The sequence below is a fragment of the Pithys albifrons genome, chromosome 2 (genome assembly GCF_047495875.1).
Source record: "Pithys albifrons albifrons isolate INPA30051 chromosome 2, PitAlb_v1, whole genome shotgun sequence".
NCBI classification, from domain to species: domain Eukaryota; kingdom Metazoa; phylum Chordata; class Aves; order Passeriformes; family Thamnophilidae; genus Pithys; species Pithys albifrons.
The window spans coordinates 83,550,390-83,567,537 of NC_092459.1; the positions used below are offsets into that span (position 1 = coordinate 83,550,390).

At 42.1% G+C, this 17,148-nt stretch overlaps 1 protein-coding gene across 3 annotated transcripts in view; it reads left to right on the plus strand.

The window, feature by feature from the left end:
* Positions 1 to 3,310: 3,310 nt before the first annotated feature.
* The window catches only part of CDC42EP3 (CDC42 effector protein 3), a 28,887-nt gene continuing 15,049 nt past the window's right edge, over positions 3,311 to 17,148 (plus strand). Inside the window, exon 1 of one of the 3 annotated variants that reach the window (XM_071575705.1) lies at positions 3,311 to 3,464. The gene's annotated coding sequence lies outside the window, so the exon portion shown is untranslated. Of the gene's footprint in view, positions 3,465 to 3,800; positions 4,005 to 4,440; positions 4,548 to 17,148 lie in introns of those variants that run through there. The other 2 variants (XM_071575695.1, XM_071575713.1) reach the window with 2 other exon arrangements.

Here is a 17,148-nt window from a genome sequence, read left to right on the forward strand (position 1 = left end):
TCAAGAACACTGGAAAATGGACAGTTTTTGAAAAAGATTTTAGTCACATTTTCTTGTTTATGGTGGTAGTATGAAGAGTGTTTACATTAAACAATTTAACTTCTTACTTTCCAGAGCTTATGTTACTCATGTGTACTTAACGATCATGAAACCTTTGTCAAAATACAGCTTTTAAATAGACAATTTCAAAGCATAACAGATTGCCTAATAAACCTCACTAAATTCATGGTCTAGCTCTGCTGAAAGAAGAGCAAGAGCACCACACACTTGAGTTGGGCATATATAAATAAACCCAAAATTATAACAAATAGAAGTTGTACTGATTCAGCAAAACACTTAAACAGATACTTACATTCTCTAGATATCACAGGGACACAAGTATTCAAGTATTTAAGTATTCAAGTATGCCTGCCATTTGGGAATCTTGAGACCATGCTTTAAATTCGTTTTAATTCCTAATTAAGGCAGTTAAATGCCACCTTGACACCCAATCCCGTCAGATCTGGGAAGATAAGCAGGGTCAGGCCTAGTTAGTACTTGGATGGGAGACCTCCTGGGAATACTGGGGGCTGTAGGTTCTAGTCCTGAGGACTTCACTGTCACTGTCCAAGCTCACTCAGCCATGGCAGATGGACCTCAGGACTTAAACGGTGGGGCCAGTTCTGTGCACGCTGAGCCTCACCTAAAAAATCCACTGCGCAGGCTGGAAGGGCACACCCACGTGGGGAGAGCCCTGCCCAAATCTTGGTTCACAAAGCTTAGCTGTGATGAATTCTTAATGAGGGGGTTGAAATGATAAGGAGAGACGGCATAAATCTGTGGTCAAAAGAGACTGAGGAGCAGAGGATCCCATCACTCCTTCCTGATGATCAATTCAAAACCAGCATGTTATTAATAATGCTGATACTTTAGCTGATAAGAAGTTGAAGAAATTCAGAATTGAAGTTCTCCCAGGAACCCTGGTTCTTCCTTTGGCCCCTACAAGTCTGTCCTCCAGGGTTTCTCATAGCATGCGTAGCTGGGGAAGGGGTTGACTTTTTTTCTGCAGAGAAACTGAAACTTTGCTCTAAACCATTACTGCCTCAAAACACAAATTGTATTGATGTGTACACATAACACTTTCCTATTAACATGTCCTTTGCTCCTACACAGGGGAACAAACCAGTATCACTATGGCCTATGACGGTACACTTGGGTACAGTGCAGGGAAAAGAACATGCTCCTTGTACTGGATGTTGCAGCCTGACTTTGAAAATTTTGGGATGGCTAACATGGGACTGGAAGAGGGAAGAGCAATGATACAAAACCAGCAAAAATGGCATGGTTGTGCCTTTGGGTCAAATTGGCTTTTAGGGCTATAGTAAAGCAGTTCATCTCCTCACCACAGTGGAAACAAGCATGAATCTCAGATGGAATAAAGACAAGGGGAACTGAAGAGGAAAAGCTGGAACAGGTGCCACAGATCAGAGATGCAGGAGGTCACAACCTGAAAGGGCACAGGAGAGAAACTTGAGTAAAACCAACTGTGGTGCAGTGCAGTGGCACACAGAGGTTTGAAACCCAGCTCTGAAGAGGAGAACCAAGGAAAGTATTCAGAAGAGGCAGGGATGTGTGACATGAGTTGGACAAGCTTTTGAATGTGCCACTGTCAAATGTTGCCAGCCTGTTATTATAGCAAATGAATCCACATGTCTATATCTTTTGTCCTCAGAAATGGTTGTGCGGATTTTCTTCAGCTTCAGCACATGGCACCACACACATGCATACCCCACACGTGTCCTTCCTGAACTAAATGGAAGTATGAAGAATGCCATCCACAGTAACCCTTTTAAAAAGTTCTAAACCACTTATATTAGGTTCCTAGATGAGAAAGTAATCTCAAGAGTGGAGCTGGTAGATTAAAGGTAGCATGGAGTACTCTCACACAGGATAAGTAATTGAATAATTGCCAAGTTGGAAATGTGTCCAAAGAAGCCAGAAATTATTACAGAATTCTTTTTTGTTTTGCTTACACAAACTTTATAATAGCTGTTTTCTCTGACTGTCCTTTTGCATAAACTGGGAGCAGCCTCTGGGTTGCTCTCAAATTTACTTTGGCTTCTGCAATAGCAATTAAGAATTACAGGAACTGTACAGTCTCTGGCCATGCCTTCACTACTGTCAGAGGCCGGGGCACAAAGCCATCCCAATCCCTCAGGCAGCAGTGGGGCTGCTGCCTCCAACCACCTGCTCAGTGGGCTGCACACTGGGCACCAGGAGGAACTGTTTGCACTAAACCCTTGCTTCTATGGAGCAAGCAACTTCACTCTAGGCTGTTAAACTGACATATTGAGGGCTTGTGTTTCTTGGTTGGTTTTTGGGGGGTATTTTAGGTTTTGTTGTTGTTGTTTTTCAAATCATGTTATGTAAATTAAATGGCTAAAAAGATTTTCATAGAATTGGAAATACTTCAGCAAGGAGAAATTTCATGTGAAAGAACACTGTTTTCTGTGTAAGTTTTGTTTCACACAGCAGGATTGGGATACAAACTGCTACGTATGGCATGATGCTTCCTGCCCAGAGGCATCACCCTGTATGCATAAGGGCACAGCAGTCCACAGGCATGCTGAATATTAGTCTCCACACCTTGGAATAATCGTGTTCTCTGAATTTGGGTACTGTATTTACAAAAAAGAAAATACAATTGCCCTGTGGTAAAGTACTTTAAAGTGTTCCAACGCAAAGGGAGCAAATGGGAAAATTCTCTCACCCAGATGTGGGTAGGTAAACATATTTTAAACTAAGTATACATTTATATACTATGCATCCACTGTTTACACTGATTTTAAAATGCCATATGTATTGAAAATTATGCAAATATTTATAAAAATACCGTAGCCTGGGCAAGTATATACCACACTTAATATTTCAATAAGAGCACATGCAGTGCTGGTATGGCAGTGCCAAAAGTAACATTTTGAAAAATGACCCTTCGGTAAAGCTGTCAGGCGCAGTGTTAAGTCCAGGTACCTGCCAACAGAATCCTTTGGGACAATGTCACTGCGAGACGGGAAACAATAGCGAGGTCTCTATCTGGATTGAACAGGGAACTTGTAAAAAATGTAACATCAGCGCAGTATTTATGGCCTTCCTAGTTAGTAATCTGCTGGACTGCCAACAGCTATTTTGAGCCCTTTCCCGTTCTGAGCAAGGCAGTTTCACTTGCATAAAACAGATGGGCAGGTGCCCTTAAATCGGTCATTGCGGGGCCGATGCTGATGCTCCGCGCCGCCGCGGGCGGGGGGAGCCGCCCCTGAGCCTCGCCAGCTCCGGTAGTGTCTGCCCTTTACCTGCAAATCGCAGAACGCGGAGCCGCCAAAGCCCGAGGGCTCCTAAACATCGCGTAAACCATGGAGCACAGGCGGGATGAGTGAGTGTGGAGAGCGGGCTGAGCCTCACCGCGGGAGGATCGGGGCGTCGAGGAGGTGAGGGGCAACGGGGCTGGGGGTGAAAAACCATCGGCTCTAAAACCATCGGCTCTTAAGCACACCTCCGAGATGACCGTGGTCAGGGGAGGGGGGGAAGGGGACCGCACACCCGAGGGCTTCAGCAGGACACCACCAGGGTGCAGGGAAAGCCTCCCGGCGCTCCCCGCAATGAACCCCCAAAAGAAAAGAAAACAAAGAAAAAGGAGGTGGGGTAGGGAGGCAAAACCCCTTTATTGTTCTGCGGTCCTTCCCGGCCGCCCTGCCCGCCTCCCGGGCGGCGCTCCGCTGTGCCAGGATTTCCCTGCAGCCCGCCCCCCGCCCGCAGCGCCGCCTCCCCCGGCCCCTCTCGGCGCCCGCGGTCCCGCCACTGGGGGCGGCCCCGGCACTCGGGGCACCGCCGCCGCGCTCTGACAGGCGCTCGCAGGTGCCGCGCTCGCCCCGAGGCGCGGAGCGGCGGCCCCGCTGCGCTCCCGGCTCCGCGGCAGCGGCAGGAGGTGGCTCCGGAGGCAGCAGCGGCGGGGGAGAGCCGGCAGCACCGTGAGTTGGGGCACGGGACGCGGAGTGGCAGGGCCGCCGGGCTGGGCTGGGCTGGGCTGGGCTGCGCGTCCGGACCCCGGCGCTGCCCCTCCTGCCCTGGGGGAGACACCGCCCGGGGGGCTGGGAGGGAGCGGAGGCAGTGCGGGGTGGGCAGGAAAGTATCCATTAATGGTCGTGTTTGGCTGCTCACGGTGGCCATGCCCGAGCTATCGCGAAGACTGTCTCGAATTGTTTCTATGTCCCTGAAATTCCAAGCTGAAATTCGCCCGCACAATCGGTTTAAATTTCCTTCCCAGTGTATTTTAGCATACCTGATTTTATGTCCTTGCCTTGGAGGCAGAAGGCATACCTAGTCTACAGCCCCTTGAAACAAGCTGTGCTGTTTTTGTGCGGAATGTCCCCTTTTTCCCCTGGCCACACCTTCTAAGAATAACCGTGCCCTAGAGTGCGCTGCCGCTGCCTGTCCGGCTGGGGATGGGGATGGAGATGGACCAGGACCTGCACCTGGACCTGGACCGAGGGCAGGCATGGCTCTGGGAGCAGGTCAGTGGCCCGTAGTGATGCTGGTTGTGGAGTAAAGGGTTCAAGTCGTGAACTCAAAAAGAATTTGTGTTGGGCTGCTGCTGAAGCAATGCGTGCTGTAGATTAATAAGGACTTGATTGATTTCCAGTTGAAATTTAAAAGAGACTGAAATAGAGGAAGCAATTAATTTAGGATTTGCGTCACTGTAGATTGTTGTTATATTTTAAAAATAGAAAGAGGACTTATTATGAAATGTAACAAATATGATCCTGATCTCTTACTTTCCTTTGAAAAATAATCGCGGGAGGGAGGCAAGGAATGTTTCCCTTGAATGAAATTACTCATGTGTAGACCATTTTCAGTTACATATGGGTGTAAGGGTGTAACATTGTTCAGCAAAATGCAGAGGAAAAAAATCAGAGGGTTTAAGGCATGAAAATCTGAAGCTGAAAAATTCTTTAGATACACACTACCAGAAATCTTGTAATCCACGTGCCATGGCTCAGATGTTTAGAGGAATGACAGAGATACCAAAAAAGGCATCATGAATACTCTGCAATTCTAGGAGCAGAATTTTCTCCTTCCCTACAGAAAAGGAAAGTGCATTTCTGGAAGCAAGAAGTGACAGATGTGGCATCTCAACAGCTGGCTAAACATAAAAGCATGTATCAGCAGGTGATTACTGTTGCAAGGATTTATTTTTAAAGTGAAAGGCTTCAGCCTGTTTTAGCGTTAGCATTAAGATTCACTTGAGCTCTGTGGCATGTTAAAAATAGTCTTTTAGCAGAAACATTCAGAAAAGTAAGAGAAAATTCCTATGTTCAAGGCACTCCGTGCTTTGAACATTTGTTTTGTATTACAGCATACAGAGGAGGGGAACTGAGCAGGTTCTTCAGCGGTAGGATAGGACTGAAGGGAATGATTTTTTCTGGCCTCAGCATAAGCCAGTGGTATCTGGGAAGGAAACAATGGGGCCTATCTTCTCCTTAGATTAAAGATAATCACAGTTACTGTTCTCTTGTGCATCCACAGAAGAAAAAATCAGGCTGCAGAAACTACCTCAGTGGTTTTGCTTCTCTACTGTGACTGGTATAGCCAGCCAGAATCCCCAGGAGGTGGCCTGCGTCAATTTTAGAAAGGAAAGAGATGGATATCACCCTAAGAGGCAGCCCAGAGCCACTCCTTCCCTGAGGCCACATGGCTCTGCACTATCCCTGTTTGACTGCTGTGGCTAAATGTCACACTGACTTCAAAGAGGCATCTAAAACTGTTCCAATCCGCTTATATCAGCTTTACTGTAACCAACAAAAACCACAGTTCATGGCAAAACGTGTTTTGCTCTCAGCTTTTCATAACTGGGTATTGCTGCTTTGGTTTATAGTCTTTTAAGCCAGGTGGCTTCTTATAGAAGAAATTCTGGTCCTCTGCCCAAGTCTTGAGAAATAGTTTGGGCAGGAAAGAGAACTCGCATTTAAAAACAAATTTCCCTCCGCCATGCAGAATTTACCATCAAGTTCTCCTTCACTTCTTGTCAGTGAAGCTGTGTCCCAGGGGCTCTACAATGCTCTCTCACTTCTTCCTCCTGTTCCTCACCCTAGTTCACAGAATTGCTGTGCATCAGGTCACCTGATGCCTGTTTGGCCTTTGATAATGATGTAAAACATCAAAACCAGGCTCTCACCCTCCTGCGTGTTTTTTTTATCATGATCAAGCCAGAGTAATTGTTTCTGAAGATCTTAACCATCTCGTGGAGAACTGGCTGCCCCTTCTTCCCCCAGTGGTAAAACTGAACCAGTTGGGTGGTCCATATCTAATAGCCATGGTATCTCCATGGGTACAGCACGTACAGGGATGGCAGTGGGCTGAAGGTATATCCTATGTTTGTTTGTTTGTGTGATGGCAAGGTGAATTTCCCTGATGAACTCAAGCCTGAATTCAAATGAGGATGTGGGAAGAATCGTGTTTAGACTGTTTGTAAATTATTTCCTCTCACTAAGAAGCAGACCAGTTGCTAGCCAGGGAAAGCAGCTAGTTAGTGCTGAGGGATGTGTCTGGGTAGAGCAGGGAGGGCGGGTTTGAAGCACCACCTACAGAGCACAGGCTTTTGTGTGAAGCAGCATGGCAGAATGACGACAAGCTCAGGTAAAGCTCATGATGAAGAGACATACCTTTAGTACGGTGTTAAAACAAGAAAGATTGTGGGTGACATTTATGCAGATAGGCATTGCTTACAATATATTTTACAGTGTTATGTATTTACATTCACAATGTTATTGAGCAAAGATACTGATCCAGCATGGTGATTGCTGGGAAGGTGAGTCTAAACAGGAGCAGCTGGACCTGGCTGACAAGAAGAATAGCTTCCTCATAGTTCAAGGGTTAAATCAAGACCTGGTAAAGCTTTAGAAAATACACTGCCAAGATATAATGAGATGATTACAGATGGACCGAGTTGGCCAGAGTGATGAGATGTAGTTATACCTTTACTTATGTTTCATTGACATTTATGGAATAAATAGTCAAGTATAGGAAAAAAAGGTTTGTCTTATGGTTCTCCCACTAGGTAAGGCCACAAGAGCACAGTTGGTTAATAATCTTTGTAAGCAACTGTGAGACTTTTCTTTTGAGAGGCTGGCGAACTGCTGAATGTGTTTTACTCCTTTGTGTGTTGTGGTTTTGTTTTTTAAAGAGGGGAGATAAGCCACTTGCAGGCCATTTACAGGGCAAGCCTACACAGTCAAGTAGCACTTTTTAGTACCTAAAGATCTGAAAATGTGAAAGTGTTTACTCAAACTAAATTATATCTTCATGCTCTTTGTAGCTTTTTTATGCAAGATCATTTTACTGAAATGTATATTTAGCACAAGTAATTTGAATTACTGTTATACTTACCTTTGAAATCAGCAAGTTGCGCAATACTCTAAGAGTTGATGATTAGTATCTCATGAATGCCAGGAAGCCACATTAAGGGTTTCAACCCCCACTGTGTGTGGTACAACAACCTACAACTTAACTATGTAAATGTTGCCTTCTTGGTGTTTACTTACACCTAATAATAGATGAAATAGCTCACCAAGTCTGATACAAGGCTTTGATTTCTATCATAAAGGTCAACGGAGAGCAAGTTAGATAAGAAATTAAATGGACTGATACTGTGAGTTTTTTGTGTTGGGGCGCATTCTGAATGAAATAAGTGAACTTTTCTGTGGTTACATGTAAACAGCAGCTGACCTCGTGTAGAGATACAAGAGCTGATGACGAGCTGAAACTAAGGTATGACTTGCTTAGTCAAGTCTGCAAGCTTGTTTGGATGCATTTAGATGGCAGTTAATTTTTTCTAAATCATCTGTAGATACCTTTCTAAAAATAAATACTACTTCATGTCTTTGCATGGAAGATCTAAAATACAGGGCTTGGTGTATTTTTTTTCCTGTCCCTTTGAAATACCAGATGTTTCAGGTCCCTTTCTCACTGTTTTGTTGTAGGAATTTTGTATGTATCCGAAGATTTGTGTTGTGCCTTAAACAAAGGAAACAGGTGTTGAGTCTTCATTCCAAATGTAGATTTTTTTCCTATTAGAATATTAGACACTATTATAAAAATAGTAAGTAAAAGCAAACTGTTAGTCTGAAATTTCATTTTCTTTTCCCAGTTAACTTTTTTAAAACTCTGTGCAGTATAACATAATAAAGTCAAGCAAACTCTAAAGTCTGTTATTCTGGAAAAAGCAAGTATCAGTCAGTTGGAAAAAGCCGGCAGAAAATGGTGAAAACATATATAAGTGCTTTATGGTCATATTATTTCTCATAGCTGTCTTGCCTTAAACAGTATGTGAGGTGAATGAGGTGAGAAGTAGCAAAAAGAGAAGATCTGTTTGAAGTTCGGGGCTAAAGCTGAAAGTCTTGCTCTGTAAACGTCCCTTTGGGTGGTGTGGATGGTCAAGGAACCAAATAACGGTTGGACAAGTAATATAATCTTGGGATTTTCTTACCTTGCATTCTGTGACTTTGTAACTTTAGTGCACTGCATATGATATTTGTAATTATGGGGTTTATAATTCTCAGTGATACTCTGCAACGAAGATCAAAGGTGCTTTGCTGCCACCACAGTCAGCATCTATAAAGCATTTCTCCAAAGAGGTTGTGAAACCAGCTTTAGCCAGCAGAGCTCTCGGTCGTGATCTTCACAAGGAGAAACCCTCATACCTGTAAGAGTATGAGTAACAAGTCTTTAGCAGAGGAGAGGCTGATGGAGCTTGTTGCTTTCAGAAACACTTTCCGTGTTTCTCCTATTCTGGTAAAGCTCCTTATTGACTTATAAGAAGGTGGCTTTCTCAAGCCATACGACTGGGTTTGTTCTGTAGGGGGGTTTTGTGTGGTTGTTTTTCTAGTACTTAAGTGATGCACTAGTGCCAAGCGATGTACAGGAACATAATGCCAGTGTTGCTGGGGATTTTTGCGCCACATTTACATTCTTGGGGTTTTTTTTATTTCCCCCCATATTTCATATACATGATCAAGAAATGTATGACAGCACTAATAGATTCTTTTAATTCAAAAAGCTTTTAAATTTTACAAAAAAATACTTTAGTAATTTAGAAGCTTAAAAAATCCTTATGATACCCGAACAATTTTTATATTTTTTTGTTCTAATACTTCTTAAATCTAACCTTTTAAATTATATTCATCAAGATACTGTAATAAGAAAGAAGTTCCATTCTTTATTCCTTCCTGTGTGTAACTTCACTCCTATTTAAGTAAAGCCTAAATTGTGTATGTTTAAATTTGTCTTTTCCATGAAGTTCTATGTATCTTTTAGAAACCTCTAACTTTACCATTTTGCCTCACTTAATGATTCATTGTGTATTTTGATTTAGCTTGACTTTAATTCTGTTTATTCATGAGATTGGGTAAATTAGATCTGAAACTCAGGCAAAGATTAATCCAAGATGTGGTGGAGTTTAAGGTGAATGTTTGGTTTGCTTTCTCTTTCCCCTTTGCTGTGCTTGAGATGCACATCATAAATATCCTGTCATCAATGTGACAAATCACCATTAAGAAATAGCATCTTGGTCAGGCACTCTTGTCACTGCTTTTAATGATTAATTCTGTTGGGGAATGGCCATTAATATTAATTTTTGTTCTTCCATTTTTGGATTATTTGATAAGCTGTCTTTTGGGAACTTAAGTGTACTATCAGTTTGGTTAAAATTTATTTCCAGAGAATGGTTAGGTCAGTCTTCTCAATATTCAGATTTCAAATGATAGCTTAATCAATTTGAATTTTATGAGTTCCCTGTCATTTGAAACATTCATGTGAGTCATTGGTTCTTTGAGAGTACATGTTTCTGTAACCACAAAGAATAAAAACAAAAGCATCTCTGACACTAAAACCTGCTCCTGCCGCAGTGAGAGTGAAGGAAAAAGAAGATGCAGGTTCTGCCTTTGATAGAATCATCGAGTAGAATCATAGAATCGATTGCGTTGGAAAAGACCTCTGAGATCATCAAGTCCAACCCTTGGTCCAACTCCAGTCCATTTACCAGATCATGGCACTCAGCACCACGTCCAATCTCAGGTTAAAAACCTCCAGGGATGGGGAATCCACCACCTCTCTGGGCAGCCCATTCCAATGCCTGATTACTCTCTCTGGAAAGAATTTGTTTCTGATCTCCAACTTCAATTTCCCCTGGCAGAGGTTAAGCCCGTGCCCCCGTGTCCTATTGCTGAGTGCCTGGGAGAAGAGACCAACCCCCACCTGGCTAGAATTTCCCTTCAGGTAGTTATAGATAGTGACGACGAGGTCACCTCTAAGCCTCCTGTTCTCCAGGTTAAACAGCCCCAGCTCCCTCAGCCTCTCCCCATAGGGCTTGTGCTCCAGTCCCGTCACCAGCCTTGGTGCTCTTCTCTGGACCCGCTCCAGCCCCTCAATATCTTTCCTGAACTGAGGGGCCAGAAATGAACACAATACTCAGGTGTAGTTTAATGTGAAGGTCAGCCATGCCATTTCTCCCCAATCCTGTGGTCCTTGCAAAGGCACTTTTTTTTAGCTTTTCCATGACTTGTCTGTATTCATTTGGAGGATGGTATGTGGCTGTGTAGTGTTTCCCTTCTTTTGAGGATGTGTGGCTCCTACAAATAATGTTAGGGTTTAGCCCAATTTAAGGCATCAGCTGTAGGAGAGCTACATGGTAAGTGAAAGAGGGACAAGAGAAGAATAGTGCCATTGATTGTCCTGCATGTCAGATGCAGCTCACATGTTTCTGATCCAGATACAAAAGATTACTGCTCTTCATCAAGTTTAAGCTGGTTCTTTGCTTGTTTGTGGCTCCTCTACAGATGACCTTGGAATAATCGCCACAGTTCATAAGATGGTAAGATGTAGTACATCTGGGGATCTCTTCTGCTTGGATGTTTGAAAAACAGGTGGGAATATGGAAGTGAAAAATGGAGTAGTATGTCCACGCACAGGATGCATATATTGTAGTTTGCTTCAGTCAGAAGAGTAGGAGTGGAGAGGCAAAATAGGAGGGATGTGATGCTCACAACAGTTACAATTCTGTTGTAAAGCTAAGTATTCCCTGCCCCAAAAGATGCAAAGTATGAAGAACTGTCTTCTGTGGGATTTTGTAGTTGTCATTTTACATCTGCATAATTCTTAATATAATAAATACCTGGCTTGTGATTATGGTTTGATGCTACAGAAGTAAAGATTTATAGTAATACATTGCTCATTTTGATCATCTTGCCTAGAAGGCAATTGTAGCATCTAGTCAGTTTGATGAAAACCTTATATGAGAAGTTTGAATTGTTACTGTTATCATATCTGTTCGAACTTGTTTATTATTGATAATATGCAAAGTAATCAGCGCTACAGAGAAGTCATACAGCCTGAATAGAGAATCTGTTGTCAGGAACAGGATAGTGGACTGAGCAGACCAGTGATTTGTATGGCAGCTGCTCTGTTTTGTATGTCCCTTCCCCACTTGCATGGTTATGATTTTAGGGGGGAAGGAGGCTATGTTTTTGTGGTTTAGCCTGTATGTACCTTCAGGCATGATGAATACCCATCTCAGTCTCCAGAGTATTTTAGATAAGATCCCATGAGGTCAACAGAAAAGCAACAAAGTAATCCATTTTATGGCAGTGGGCTGTACAGCTCTCTTAAAAATACATACTTCTGTTCCCAAAGAAGAAAAGTTACAATAGCAAGAATTCAAGGTTATGAATCTGTAGGAGTTCCTAAAGGAATTTGTGAGGACAAAAATAAAACCTACTTCTCCAATCAGACAATCATGCAATTTATGCTGTGGACAGATTCCAGTTTTTGTCTGAGAATTAATTTCACTTTGAGTTGGGGTAGTTATTTTACCTCAGGACTGCAACTATGCCTCTACTTTGGCAGAGGAAAATGCTTTGTAAATAAGATATTTTGTGACATGTTACAACGTTTTGATTACTGGAATATGCTCTGACAGTGGTAGAGGAGGAAGAGACAGGAGTAGCATCTAAGCAACAGAGAAGTTGAAAGCTTTTTGACATGTCTTTTGATATGAAAAGTATATCCATTCAAGTGTAAATCTTTAGGTGTATTCAGGTAATCTCTGAAAATACAAAGACACACTCTGCATAAAATTGAAGAATCTGCAAGGAAAGAAGCAGGTTTCAATGCCCAAATGATCTAAACATGAAACTCCTGTTGCTAAATTCCAGCTAATTTTCAGCCATCAAGCCTGCATAACTGTCTTTGTTCCTTGCATCTACTGCTCTCCACTTCCACTCTCTTCCACCTCCTGGTTCCACATCCCTAGTTCTTAGGCAAAGGATCCTCTGAAATTGGGTAGGTGGTTATTCCTGCCCGGTGAGTTGTGTGTGGGATTAGAGAAATGTAAGAGAAGGATGGTATTTTTAGTAGAGAGGATTTTGGAAGATTCTAGGTGGCAGACACTAGAGCTACTGAATCTTGTAAAAATTACACAGTTTAACACCTTAAATTTGCCTGTCTTGGTGATCCACAGTGACAAGAAGAGAGACTTTCCCAGGTACAAATTTTAAGGTCAGGATTAGCTTTAAAGTTTAGAAGTGCCAGAACTTGTTAGCAAGGCTGTGGATTTTGATGGGTGGTGAATCCATAGGACAAAAGGTGTTATGGTACAGCAGGGGAGTAAAAGTACATAATCTAATTTTGTTTTGTCTCATTAGAGAAACAGTTTAAAAACTTAGGTTAAAATTCTCCCACCTCTTTATGATCCTCCCAGTAAACAAGCAGATACAGATTGCTGCAGAAGGAGGATAGAAAGTTGGCTTGAGTGGCAATGTCTGATATTTATAAACAACTCTGAAAATGGGCTTTCAAATGGAAGCTTCCAAAACATCTGATGAGTAGGTGGACATGTTAAAAAGGCATCATCTAAGAAAGTGTGTGCATTCTCTCTGTAAAAAGTCAGTGCGATATCTTGTGGAAGTAGGAGCAGCTGTCTGTGTGTATGTGTGTCTATGTTAAAGATCCTCCACTGAAATGGTACCAGATGATTTTTTAGGTACTCTGACTCTGTGGTCTTGCAGTCCACCTGGTGAGGTAGCTGTAGTTTGTAGGTTTGGGGTAAATATCCTGGAAGTACAAATGTGGTCCCATAGTCAAGTTTTATAATAGTAACAATATATAGGAGGTGTGGCTTGAGAAGAAATTACAGTTATACTGTCAAATTCAATAACTATTTCAATTTCTCTCAACTAAAAGTGAATGAAGACCCATGTAATTTTTTTCACTGTGCTTTTCTTCAAAACTGAGTCTCTGAAGTTGGATATGGACTCTGCTTGCTCATGGATCTGAGATATCCATGGTAGAAAGCTGTACTTTAAAATGTTAAGTTTTTCTTGTTCATTTTGAATGGGCTAAGTTGCTGTGAAATATGTGCCCTTCTGCTTGCTTGTCAGAGGAGAAACAGCTTTTAAAGCTTCCAGATCTCAAACTGTTCATGGCAGTTTGACAGGAAAGATCTTATTTGGTTCTCCATGCAGGATTTGAAGTAGTGTCAAGCACAGATATCTGCTTTTTTTCCCCCTTTCTTTCTGTTCTGTGCTGAAAGATGAGAACTTTCCAAACACAATATTTTGTATGAGAGCTCTGTTTTATAACTTCCAGGAGATTTGCCCTTTCAACCTTCATAATCATCTTGATGGCCAAGAAAACAATCTGCGGACAGAAAGGCTCTAAAAATTTAGTATGGCTTTGTCTAGATAAAAATGCTTTTCAAAATATTTAATTCTTCAGAGAAATGCCATGAATTTAGTGGAAAATACTGTTCATTTCTTGAATGATAAAAGCCAGGACAGACCACTGGGAACGTGTCTATGACAAACTGTAGGCCTTTCCTGAATTGTTACACAGTTCTGTGGCAATATGACTCCTGACTCTGCCAGAATTGTAGAATTGTTTGAATTAGACTATGGGCAGTTCTTAGGAAAAAAAAAGAAAAAAATTAACAAAAAATCAAAGTAACAGAGACTCTACCATAAACCTGAGTAATTTCTTCTTTCTGTTACAAAAAAGGTACATTTTCTTAGTAGCTTTGTCTAGCTTCAATCTGGCAAACCGAAGCTGGACAGTTGGTCTGGATGATCTTTAAAGTCTTTTCCAACCTTAACGATCCTCTGATTCTGTGAAATGTGACAGTATCAGTCCTGTGGCTGTTTAGAGGTGTCCTCCTGGAATTGTGACTACAGGGACTGGATATGGTGATGGCCGAATACAGAATTACTGGACCTTTCCTTTCCCTTGTCAGCGCCCTCTTATGTAGCAGGGAATTGCAGTAGCCCCTTATGACCACAGTACAAGAGGAGAGTTCAGCTGATTATCTCTTCTGACCTCTTATTACTGTTTCTAAGTACAATTCTTCCATCCTGAAACTGTGGCTTATGTGATTTAGTGTTATATTTTAATCTTGAATGCATGGTTTGGGCTACTGTTAAAACTCCATGGCTTGCTGATTTTCAGATACCAGCTTGTCATGGTTGAACCTGGCAGATAGCTAAACATGGGGCACAGCTGCTTGCTCGCTCCTGCCCCCACCCCGTGGAACTAGGAGGGAATTGGGAAAAAAAAGAAAAAGTAAAATTCATGAGTTGACATAAAGACAGCTTAATAAGATAGAAAAGGAAGGGAAAGTAGTATTAATAGTACTACAAGGATAAAAGAATTAAGAGCATACAGAAAAGGGGTTGCACAATGCAGTTGCTTGACACATAGTGACCAATGCCCAGCCAGTTCCTGAGCAGTAGCCCCTGGCCACCTTTTCCCCTGGTTTATATACTGAGCATGACACCATATGCTGTGGAACATCCCTTTGGACAATTGGGATCACCTGTCCTGCCGTGTCCCCTTCCAGCTCCTTGTGCCCACCAGCCTGCTCACTGGTGGAGTGTTGTGAGAAGTGAGTAATTCCTTGCCTTTGTGTAAACACTGCTCAGCAACCTCTGAAACATCAGTGTGTGATCAACATTATTGTCATCCTAAATCTAAAACACAGCACTGTACCATCTACCGGGAAGAAAATTAACTCTGTTCAAGCTGAAATCAGGACACAATTAATCATGGTCACTTGGTTCCTCTCATTTCCCTTATCTTCCTATTGATACTCCTCTCCTCAGTCTTACAGTGCAGGTCATCTTAAGGTAGTTTCTCTGACAGAAATGGATGAATTGAAGGCAGAGGGTTTAATAGCATCCACTGGCAATGCAGGCTGCAAGTCCTGCTGAGCAGAAAGCTCATGCAGATCCTAATGCCTATAGGAAAAAAAGCTCTACAACTTGTCTTGGTAACATTAGTCTGACTTGGGAGTGACAGTACCTTTTAGAGCATTCAGTGGGGAGAAACTCCTATCAAATCAGGCAGGTTAAGCTGATGTAGAAGTCATCATAACTGATGAGACCACATGACAGGGAAAAAGAATTTTAGTTTTCGGTGGATGTACTGAGCAGAAAGAGGAGCCGTATGTATTGCAAGTTGTACAGACCTATTATTCAATTGTAGATGATGCAGTTTGTAGCTTGTCATGTAGTTTGCAAAGCAAGAGTTTTGATTCTGATCTGATTTGCAGTAGTTACAGCTTCCAATAATCACACTGATTCAATTACTGCTAAAAGGTGAAAAGAGACAAGCTGTATACTCACACAAAAAAATTCATCTTCGTTGTTTTTAAAGTGGTCAGAAAAGTGGTTGACCAAGGATCAAATTTCTGTTTCCAGGTACATAGCAAATGACAGAATTTCAGTGGAAAGCCCAAAAAGAATATTTTGGTGTCTGGAAAAATGCATTTTCTGTATCTTCTGCATAAAAAAGATCACTTGCAAGATGTATTAAGGGAGTTTCATTATTGGGCTTAATCAAGTTCTGAAGCAGCACACAGTTTGTCTGTTGGTTAGTAAGTCACTGGGAATGTAGCAGTCCAAATGCAAGGCAGATTAAGAGTCTCTCTGCATTCTTCAGATATTCACAGTTTTTTGGTTTTAGAGTTGAGATTTCACTTTAAGATGTAATGCTATTTCAGCTTGTATTGGCACCCTGAGCAAAATTGCCTGTCTTGTTTCAGCCAGTCTGAAACACTCACTTTGGGAGGTGTGAACTTAGTCAGCAGCCATTACCCTGGGAACCTGGTGACTGTAAAAAAAGTTAACTATTGTACTGCAAGCTGCTAATGTGTTGTAGTTGAGTTTTAGTCTACTGAGTAGGTGCAGACTTTTTTTCTTTTCGTTGTTATTTGTGTCTTCTTTCTCTCCCCATGCTAAATTGTCTCTACCTTCCCACTTTTGTTCTCTAAAGTGAATGGGTTATGGTCTTTTCAGGAATGGCAAGAGTTTAACAACAGTGTTTGTGGCTGGATTTTTGTTTAAGAAGATAGATATTTAATTTGAATTATTGTAGGATAAACCGTATTTAGTGCTCTGTGTTCTGAGAGAACTTAGACAAAACAACATCAAAATCCCATTTTCCTCAAAGATGTGGTTTAACTTAAGCCTATGACTGTAGTTAAAGGGGTGTTGATGAACTACTTCTACTATGGATCTTTGTAGCTGTTGGTGAACATTTTAATAATTTCCTCCAGTAAGGATTTCCTTGGGCTCTGAGGGAGGTGCCGAAGTATGCTGCCCCACTGCTTCTGCAGCCAGAAGGAGCACACCTCTGGTGAATCCAGGCAGTGCCTGCCTACAGAGGGAAGAAGGAATGCCAGTTTGGTAGTGTCTTCCTTCTAGGAGTTACTGTACATGTCTTTTGCTGGGACTGTGTTTCAAACTGTTGTGGTTATGATATTTCTGTTTCTTCCCATGTGAACTATATCCAGAGAGTCTGGAACAGGCCCTACATTATCCATTAATTTCTTAGGGTCCAGTACTGGAGCAGCAACAGAGATGTTGATGCCCTCCTTGGATGCAAATTTTCTCTTAAATTTCTTGAGTGTACTGTTTCTGTGATCTTCTGGAATTCAGGGGGCTAAGTTTGCTGCTTCCCTGTGTGTCTGCAAAGGCTCTCTCTTTTAAACAGTAGAGACTTTTACAAGAGAAGAGAGTCCCACACTGTGCCTTGAATTAATGCAATCCTCATTCATTGTTACTGTATAATATG